This window comes from Urocitellus parryii (genome assembly GCF_045843805.1).
Source record: "Urocitellus parryii isolate mUroPar1 chromosome 13 unlocalized genomic scaffold, mUroPar1.hap1 SUPER_13_unloc_2, whole genome shotgun sequence".
NCBI lineage: Eukaryota > Metazoa > Chordata > Mammalia > Rodentia > Sciuridae > Urocitellus > Urocitellus parryii.
This window is the reverse complement of record NW_027551770.1, coordinates 900,679-909,227: the sequence shown is the minus strand read 5'-3', so window position 1 is coordinate 909,227 and position 8,549 is coordinate 900,679. Positions and strand designations below refer to the sequence as shown.

The following is an 8,549-nucleotide window of genomic DNA, read 5'->3' as shown; positions in this document are numbered from 1 at the left end:
CTTATTGAAACTAAGCTAGGTCATTGGGGGCACATTAAGGGGGCATTGAGACTCCAGCATCCTCTGTCTCTGTCTTTGCTTCCAGCTGCCCTCAGGTAAACAGGCTTCCTTGGTCATGTGCTTCTATCATGATGTAGTTTCTCACTACAGGCCCAAAGCAACAGAGCCAAGCAACCACAGACTGAAACCTTAAAACTGTGAGCCAAAATAAATCATTCCTTCTTATGAATTGATTATCTCTGGTATTTTGTCACAGTTTCCTTAGAAACACAACAGATTTTTTTGTGTTGATTTTTTTTTTTATTTTGCAACTTCACATTATTTTTTTTTCATTAATTCCAATATTTTAAAATATTTAGTATTTTTTATATCTAAGATGTCATCTGGAAGAAGAGATAATTTTACTTCTTCCTTTAAATTTGGATGCTTTTATTTCTTTATCTTGCCTAATTGCTGACTACAGTTTTTATTACCATGTTGGCTACAAATGGTAAGAGTGGGCATGCTATCTTTGTTCTTTTTTTTTCCAGTTTTTAAAATTTTATTATCAATTGTGTCAGTAGTTCCCTTTCTCTTATTAAACTAGTTTTTAAAAAAAGTCCAGACAGAGCCAAGCAATTTACCAGCACCATCATCAAGTAAACTGCGAATTTATCCTTATCATAGAGCAAGAGGTCATTTAAGATCAACCCAAGAAAATAGCTTTAAGTGTCCACAGGAGTACCCACATCCACTTGTCACTCACTCCAGGACTGCACAGTCCCTTTTAAATGTCTAACTCTTCACCCAGCTGCTTTTTATAGTTTGAAATTATGGAATCACTCAAGTGAGGTTCCCCTTCAGAACATGGTTGTAAACAGATCAAACATGGAGATATCACAGATCCCTGTTATTAAATGTTAAAAATATTTTATATTTAGTATATAGAATATTCTTTATTCTTCAATATATTCTGTTATCTTCTAAAGAGTTTTGTTCCCCCTTTTTGATAATGTCTTTCATTTCTTCTGAGACCTTTCCTTTGTAGCCATTCTATTGCCTTTTTTTTTTTTTTTGGAAGGGGTACCAGGGATTAAACTCAGGAGCACTCAATAACCGAGTCACATCCCCAGATCTGTTTTGTATTTTTTTAATTCAGAGACAGGGTCTTACTGAGTTGCTTAGTGCCTCGGTTTTGCTGAGGCAGACTTTGAACTCATGATCCTCCTTTCTCAGTCTCTGGAGCCAAGGGAATTACAGGCATATGCCCCTGTGCCCCACTGTTTCTATTGCTTTTAGTCTCTCTTGATGTTCCAGTGGCAAACCATTTTCTTTTGCACTTATGCAAATAAACTTTTTATATAGTGGGGATGGGTAAGTGTGTTCCTAATTTGTCATCAGATAGCTTCAACAGATTCTTTCCTTTCTTGAGTTGAAACTTTCATTTCTATTACAACATACATTCCACTTTTAACCCCATCTTGCCTCCATGCCACCTCTGACTTCTTTTGCCTTGGAAATTACCAAAGTCAAGCTTAAAATTCTGCAGGTGGTCCATGAAGCAGAAAGGTGGGTGAGGGGTTTTGAGGTGGCTCATCTCCTTCATTAAGTTGCTGCCAAGGTGAAGTACAGAAAACTCTCCTCCTCCTGGCCTGTGCCTTCCTCTCAACAGGAGCTAGCCATATCTAATTAGATGCACCATCCGGGGGTTGGGAAGCAGAAGTGAAAGAAACACACCTAACCTGGTGCTGCTGCCAACGGACCAGGACTGGTATCTACAGCACTACCCCCAGGGGCTGGGGAAGACTCCCTTGATTTGTTCTTGATCTTCAAGGAAAAACTTTAATTTTTTTTTTTACCATTGAACATATTAGCTTTCCATAGATGATTTTTATTATGTGGAGGTAATATCCTTCTATTTTTAGTTGTTGGAGTTTTTATCCTGAAATGGTGTTGAATTTTCTCAAATGCCTTCTCTGTGTCTATTAAGATAATTAAGTGATTTTTAGTCCTTGTTTTGTTTATTTATCATATTAATTGGTTTTCATATATTGATACACCCTTGTTTCCCAAGAATAAATCTCACTTAGTTATGATGTGTTATCCCTTAAATTGTGTTGTTGAATTCAGTTCTCTGGTATTTTATTATAGATTTTTGCTTCTATGTTCATCAAAAGTATAGTTTTGTTGTTTTGCTTTTTCAGTCATCTTTAATTTTGCTGCTCTCAGCATGAGTTTAGAAATGTTCTCTTGTATGTTTTTAGAAGAGTTGGAGAATAATTGGCTTCAATTCGTTAAATATTTTTAAAATATCATTTTTAAATTCTTTAAATATTCTTTAGTAGGAGATTTAAAATACTAATTCAATATTTTTACTATTCTAGTTACAGGTCTACTAAGATTGTCTCTTTCTTCATTACTTGATATTAATAGGTTATATTTTTGTGGGAATTTATGCATTTCTTCTATGCTCTCCAATTTGTTGGCATTTATTTGGCTTTATCAGTCTCCTAGGATTCTTTTTATTTGCATGTCATCAGTTGTAATGTTTTTCCTTTCATATCTGATTTTATTTATTTCAGTCTTTCTTTTTCTTGGGTAGCTAAAATTTTATGAATTTTCTCAATTTTTTTTCAAAAATCTAGCTCAATTTCATTGATTTTTCTCTTCCCGACTTCATTTATTTCTCTTCTCATCTTTATGATTTCCTTTTTTTTTTTTTTTTTGATGATGGTGGGTGAGCTTTGTTTGTTTGTCTAGATCTTTGAGGTATAAAGTTAGGTGTTTGTTTCAGATCTTCCTTCATTTCAGAGTAGGCACATATTGTTATGCTGCATTCTATAAGTTTTGGCACAGAGTGTTCTCATTTTCATTTGTCCCATGATGTTTTCTAATTCCCCTAAATGTCTTCTTTGATGCACCTGATTGTTCCAGAGATTGTTGTTTACCGCCAGGAGTAGGGCAGTATAAGCTTTAAGTCTAGATCCTCAGAAGGCTGGGTCAGGAAGATCAGAAAATCAAGGCCAGCCTGGGAAAGTTAGCAAGACCCTGTCTCAAAAAAAAAAAAAAAAAGTAGCTTAGTGGTAAAATGCTTGCCTTACATAGATGGTACCCTGGATTTTTTTTTTTTTTTTTTTTTTTTTTTTTTTTAAGAGAGAGTGAGAGAGGAGAGAGAGAATTTTTATTTATTTTTTAGTTCTTGGCGGATACAACATCTTTGTATGTGGTGCTGAGGATCGAACCTGGGCCGCACGCACACCAGGCGAGCGCGCTACTGCTTGAGCCACATCCCCAGCCCTGGTACCCTGGATTTTAAAAACCAAAAAAACAAACAAATAGAAAAAGACATACTGTTTAATTTTTACATATTTGTGAATTTTCCAGTCTTCCTTCACCTATTGATTCCAGTTTTGTTCCATGGTGATCAGAAAAGAACTTTTATAAGAGGTCAATCTTCTTAAATTGTATGACTTGTTTTGTGATCTAGCATGTGATCTACCCTGGAGAGCATTTCATGTGTGCTTGAGAAGAATGTATTCTTCTGTTGTTGAGTAGAATCATTTGAATTTATCTATTTGGTCTACATTGTTGTTCAGTTATGCTGTTTGTTTATTGATTTTTTGTGCAGATGTTCTATCCTTTATTGGAAGTTGGGTATTGAAGTATCCTACTATTGTTGAATTGCTTCAGTTCTGTCAGTGTTTGTTTTATATATTTAAGGTCTCTGATATTAGTACATTTATTTTTATAATTATGATATTTTCCTGGTGAATTAATCCTTTTATTATCCTTTGACATTGTTCAAATTTTGTGTCTTGTGACGGTTTTTGACTCAAAATTCATTTTGTCTGACATGTTTAGTCACCCCTGCTGTATTTTGGTTATAATTTGCATGGGCTATTTTGTTGCATTACTTAACTCAGTCCATATCTGTCCTTATATGTAAACCTGAATCTCCTGTAGACAACACATAGGTGGATCTTGATTTTTAATCTGTTCAGTCACTCTGTATCTTTTGGTTGAGGAATTTAGTTTATTCATGGTAAAGTAATAATTAATGAGGAAGGTGAATATTTATGCTTACAACATTTTTACCACCAAACTTGTGTGGTATTTTTCCTTCTGATGCCAAATTTATGTTGCCTTTTCTAACACCATTTCTCCAACTCTTGAATACCAGTTGTATGTCCTACAATTCAGAGCAATTCTGGTACTCAGTACCCTGAATTAATGCCATATTCCACACTCGTAAGGAATAGTCTTATAAGATTGTCCTTTCTTAAGATGGCATTTGCAAGCATCAGGTCTCTGTGTTACGCATACTTTTGTCAGAGTTGCCTACAGAGTCATCACAGCACCCCCCAGGTTGGGTTCACTAATTTGCTACAAAAGCTCACAAACTCTGGAAGACACTTTACTTGCTATCACCAATTTATTTTAAAAACTACTAATAAGCAACCACATGAGGTATATAGGATAAGAGTCCTAAACACAAAAGCCTTTGACATCATGATTTGGAACATACCACACTCCTAACACATGGATGCTTGCATGCTCTTTTTGTTTAGTGATTTTTATGAATGTTTTGGATATAGGTAAATAGAGTAAGCCATTAGCCCTTGGATTAAGTTCAACCTTCATCCTTTCTTGCCTTCCTGGATTTTAAGAATGCAGTGGAAATTTCCATGCCTCTAATGATTCTTTGTTTTTTCTGGCAACAGCTCCCATTTAATAAGTACATAGAGGTGGCACTCAGTCTCCAGTCTTCTCTTGAGCATACAGAAGGCACTTAGACCTCTGGAGATTTTAAGAGTTATGGGAGCTATGTGTCAGAAATTCAGTAGAAATACCAAATGTTTATTGTTAATTGTATGACAGAAATACATTACTAGCATTTTGTTAAAGGTTTGCTGCCTATCTTATACATCTTTTGTTCCTGTTTTCCTTTTATACTTTCTTTCTTTATATTTTATTGATATTTATAGTGATATGCTTTATTTCTTTATATATCCTCATTGTGATTACAATCAGACTTACATAAGATATTGTATAGTTATTACAGTTTATATCAACAACCTCAATTGCATATAAAAACTATGTTATTAATCCTCTCCATGGACTTTATATTATTAACGTCACAATTTACATCATTTTACATTATATAAAAATGCACATATTTTATATAATTGTTTTAAAAATTTTGTCTTTTGTACTAGAATTGAAAACCAATTTCCACAGTTCTTTTGCGGTGTTATATTATTCTGTATTTTTCTATGCATTTACATTTAACAGCAAGTTTTATACTTATATATGCATTGATTATTTAGCTTTGGTTTGTTTCTCTTTAACATTTCTTGTAAGACTAGTCTTGTAATGATAGACTACTTCAGCTTTGTCTGGGAATATCTTTATGTCTTCTTCAATTTAAAGGACAAGACTTCTCTGGCCAGGTATTATATTCTTGATTGGCAGTTTTACCTTTCTGCATTTTGAAAATATTCCATTGCCTTTTTGCTTGCAACATTTCTCTGAAAAAATCCATTGACTATCTTGGACAAGTTCCCTTAAATGTGATTTGTCACTTTTTCCTGGCTGCTCTCACAGTTCTCTTTGTGTCTGATATTTTACAATTCAATTATAATGTCTCTCACTGTGGAAATCTTTGGGTTCATCTTATTTGGAATTTTTTGGATTTCCTAAATTTCCTAGATCTTCCTTTTTTTTCCCTCAGATTTCAGAAGTTTTTCCCCATTATTTCTTTGAGTAAGTATTTTGGCTCTGTCTTTTCTTGGACATTCATAATTGTATACATTGGTCTTCTCAATAGTGTCCTATAAGTCACCAAGCTTTCTTCATTTTTTTTTCACTTTTTGTTTTCTTTTTATGCCATTGACTGGCTAAGATAAATCAAATGACCTGTCTTCAAGTTCAGTGATTCTTCTGCTTGATCTAGTATGATGTTTTGATGTAGACTGATTTCTCCGTTGAATTTTTCATTTTAGTTATTTTTTCTTTAGAGACAAGACTTCTCTTAGCTCATATGTATCTTTGCTAAAATTTTAATTTTATTCATGCATTTTTCTCCCAAGTTCATTTTGAGTACTTTACCAGCTAATTCGTATATTACATGTCAGTAAAATTGGGGTCTTGAAGTTTCATCTTGTTCCTTTCGGCGAGGCATGTTTTCCTATTTGTTCCTTTTCCTTGTCTCTTAGTGTTAGTACCTGCACATTAGAAAAAAATGACTACCTTTTCCACTCTTTGTGAGCAAAATTTGTATAGAACAAGATCCTCAATAGGAAGCATTGTCGGGGAGCTTTCAAATTCTGTTTGTGTGTTTTTGCTGGATTTACTTGTGTAAATTCCCAGTTAGAGGATTTTCCTGTTTCATTTTATTGTTGCTTGGCTTTCTTTCTTTATTTTCTTTCTCTTTCTTTTTTCATTCTTTCTTTCCTTTCTCTCTCTCTCTCTCTCTCTCTCTCTCTCTCTCTCTCTCTCTCCTGTAGCTTCTGGTACCTGTGTCAGTACCAATGGTTTTCTGAGGCAGCAGCACACCATGAGTTCTCAGAGGCACACAGACCTCTAGATTATACCAGGTCTCATCCATGCTCTGAAAATGTTGAGACCAAAGCTAGTTCTGAATGTTTGGCATATATTTCTTTCTTCTTTCTTCTTCCCAGAGATGAGCCAGGCTCTGGGATTCTCATTGATTTGCTATGCCAGAAGAGGGGCTCTGGCAGGTGACTGTGTGGTAGTCCAACCTTTGCCTTTATTCTCAGTGGCCCTTCCTGCATTTAGAATATGCTGGGTCCCATCAGTGTTCTAAGACAGATGAGCCTCTGAAAATGTTGGAACATTGCACACTTGACCCAGCTCTCTCCTTCCAGAGAAAAGCTGAGATTTTGTGATTCCTTTACCCACTTTACAACAATAAAGACAGGCTATAATAAGTTCTTACATTATAGTCCAAAATGCTACCCTTTCCTCCAGTGGCTCACAAGTATCTAAAATGTGCCAGGTCCCATCCTTGCTCAAAGACAAAAAAGACAGAAGCCAGTCTCTCTGGCAACCCCAGAAAAGGTTGGAAACTTGTACATATACTTCAGTCATTTTCCTTCCCAGAAATTGGAAGTTGGAAAGTTTTTGCTTTTCTTCTCTACTGAAATTGAGGGGCTGTGGCAGGTGCTTACTTGCTAGTCCAAGCAGCCATCTTTGTTCTCAGTTTCTCCCAGATGCCTATAACATGCCAGATTCTAACTTGCTTCAAAATTGGTGAGAAGGAACCAATCCCTTGGGAAGAAGCCAGTACCTAGAGAATTTGGAATTTTGGACACACAGTCCATCTCATTCTCTCCCCATGAAGAACCTGGGATTTGGGGGTTTCAGCAAGGCACTCTTTGCTGAGCCATGGAGAAGGGCTATCAGGAATATTCCTTGATATCCTTCATATTGCTCTTTTTGTTCACAGGGACTCCCACCCAGGGACCCCTCCTGTCATGGCTCAGATTAAAGCAAGAATTAAACCAGTCCCTTGGGTAGCCCTAAGGAAAGTCAGGACATTGGATATATAGTTCAGACCTTTCCTTTTCTCCCCAGGAAGAAGCTGGTGCTGCACTTTCTTAGTGCTCCTCTGGTGCTGTGCTGGGAAAAGGCTTATGTTGTGAGGGTTTTATAGATTTTGCTACCAGCTTCAATGTGAAGTTTTGTGCTTCTCACAAAATCTAGTTTTTGATTGTTCACAAGGGATTTGTGTCTTTGAATCTGTGTGTCCTTTTAGGAGGGAAAGGCCAGATCTTCCCATACCATTTCTCTGAGTTCACCTAGTTTTTCTTTCTTCTTGGCTTCTTTTGCTTTCCTTCTGCTTTCTCCCTGTGGAGCTGCATTTCCTCCCAACACTGTCATGTTACTGGGCTAATTTGTCTACCTTGTTGCATTCAGCATAATCAGATCCCATGTAGATCTGTCACAGGCTCACATTCACACACACCTGTCTGAATTTGGCAGTATTTACAAATATGTTTTTCTATATCTTCGGACTCAGTAACACCTTGTGGGAATTGTTTTGAGTTTCCTGATATAGTTTTATTTTATAATGACTATGTAACATTCAATTATGGTAGCACACCATTGTTTTCTTCTTTTTCTTACAGAGGGTATTTACCTTATCTCTACTTTTTCCCACTGCAAACATTTTTACATGTGTTTCCTGATATTGAGGCTTTTATTTTGATGAGATAAAGTTTCCAGAGTAGAATTTCTTAGCCAATAGGGTTTTCATAGTTTACATTGAATAAATGTCCCATTGCTTTTCCCAGGAAGAATATAATTTACCTGCAGAGTGTGGCAATGCCTGTCTATCATGTCCCAGCCAGGCACATGTGTTAAGCACCATGTAGACTTTTCCAGCTTAATGGACTGAAGGATTGTCTCTTTCTTGTTCACGGTTATTTAACTATTGGCAAATTAATCTTCCTCTACGTTTATTGTCAATTTGGATTAGCACTTTTGATCATTGTTCATTTTTATTTTTACATTTGTTTTTGTATTTTCTTCTCAATTTATAATAGAGC

At 35.7% G+C, this 8,549-nt stretch overlaps 1 pseudogene; it reads right to left on the bottom strand.

Annotated features, from left to right (window-relative positions):
- Nucleotides 1-942: 942 nt before the first annotated feature.
- Nucleotides 943-1,662, bottom strand: LOC144251406 (gamma-glutamylcyclotransferase pseudogene; annotated as a pseudogene).
- Nucleotides 1,663-8,549: the final 6,887 nt, after the last annotated feature.